Consider the following 2,018-nt stretch of genomic DNA (forward strand, 5'->3'; position numbering starts at 1 on the left):
TCCATATCCGCGGTTTGGGGAAGATTTCATTGCTTGGGAACCAAAGAAGAATGGCCAATTCACAGTACAGAGTGCTTACTGGCTAGCTGCGGGAGAGCTCTATTCTCCTTCTTTAGCTTCCACAAGCAGTGCCCATGACGGACACGGGGAGGTTTGGAACCTAATTTGGTCGTGCCCAACCTCGCCTAAAGTTCTTTCTTTTGCTTGGCGTGCAGCGACGAATTCTTTGGAAACATGGCAAAGTAAAACAACGGAGGACTTTAGAGACTCAAGGTACATATCCAGTTTGTGCGAGAGAGGATGAAAACATTTTTCATGTCTTATGTGCTTGTGATAATGCACTTTAGCTATGGCGAGCTATGTCTCAAGTTTGTGCCCTTCCTGATGTTACCACAATTATGCGCCATGATGATTGATTACTGCAGCTTATTTGTGATGTAGATGAGGCTATGCGAGTTCGCGTACCGATGCTTTTCTGGAGACTATGGCATATCGGAAATGAGTTAATGCATGACAAGCCGGCACCACCTACTGATGTTTCAGTCAGATTTTTATCAAGTTATCTTGATTCACTAACTTCACTCAAGATGGATCCTAATGCAAATTTTGTGAAAGGAAAGATGGTGGCCAACCCTTGTTACCCATTGGTGTAGCACACATGCAATAACAATGTACTTGTGCCTAGAACATCCTGGATCCCTCCGGTCCTTGGGCGTGTTAAGCTTAATACGGATGGTTCGGTCCTCGATGGAATTGCGGGGACGGGTATGCGTCTTCGGGATCACCTTGGCGTTATTATTTTTAGCTCATGCAGATTTCGGGAAGAAAGCGAGGATGTTTCGGAAACAGAAATTCTTGCGCTGCAGGAAGGGATTTCATTGGCTCTGCAGTGGAGTAATTTATCCATCGATGTTGAATCAGACTGTTTGGAGGCAGTGGCTATGGTGAAGAGTAGTGAAACAAATCTATCAAAGTATTCTTTTATTATCAGAGAGATCAAGCAAAGTATGGAGGAATGTGACTCTTCTATTACTCATATATGCTCGTAGTGGCAATAGTGCTAGTCATTCCATGGCAAACTTTGGTAGGGCTAATGGTCGAACTATGGTTTGGCTAGGGTCCGGCCCAGAGAAAGTCCTTAATGTTGCTCTACGAGATTGTACTCCCTAATTTTTTTAGTAATAAAGAGTTATTTCACCAAAAAAATACACTTGCAGAAGGAAAATTTGATGGAAGATAGGACCATCATTTCCAGCTTGCCGTACCACCATCCTATCGATTCCTGACGTTGGCAACGGAAATAAGAGACGCAAAGCAATAAGTTGGACAACGACACCAAGTGTTGTCTATGCTTATATCCATTTGCCACCGCCCCGAAGCCTAGCCGAGCACCGCTGCCTAAACCAATCCAGAGAGGGACTTCTCAAGGTACAGACGCAGAAACTCATATATACGCGCATACATTTATATTTATAAACACACATACGCACATCCTACCTCATAAACGTTTTCGTAGTGGACGGGAACGTGAACTCAGATCGCTCAAAGGCCGAAATAAATAAACTAAAAAAACACGAGATCCGGGTGTCTAACGCTTTTTCCCTAAAAGAGGAGATCGGACGGCTCAAAAGAGAAGACGGCCAGAGGAGAGCGGGGCTCTGTCTTCTCCCCGGCGGCCAGGCTCCGCTCCGCTGTTTCGGTCCCCTCCCCCTTTGCCTTCGGCGGGCAGCGAGCGGAGCGCCGCGCGGCGGACAGCCTGACAATGCAAAACCCTCGCCCCTCCTACGCCCACCACCAGCTCCAGCAGCACCTCGCCTCCCTCCTCTCCGCCGCGGCCGGCGACCCCCCGCACCCCTCCGATGACGCCTCCCGCGCCGGCGCCCTCTCCAGCCTCCGCCTCTCCCTCCTCCACCCGCCCAACCGCCCGCTCCTCCCCTCCCTCGCCCCCTTCCTCGCCCCGCCGCTCTCCGTGCTCCTCGCCGACGACGCGTAAGCGCCCCCTCCCCCCTCCCCTCGCG

Source organism: Triticum dicoccoides, chromosome 4B (genome assembly GCF_002162155.2).
Source record: "Triticum dicoccoides isolate Atlit2015 ecotype Zavitan chromosome 4B, WEW_v2.0, whole genome shotgun sequence".
Classification (NCBI taxonomy): domain Eukaryota; kingdom Viridiplantae; phylum Streptophyta; class Magnoliopsida; order Poales; family Poaceae; genus Triticum; species Triticum dicoccoides.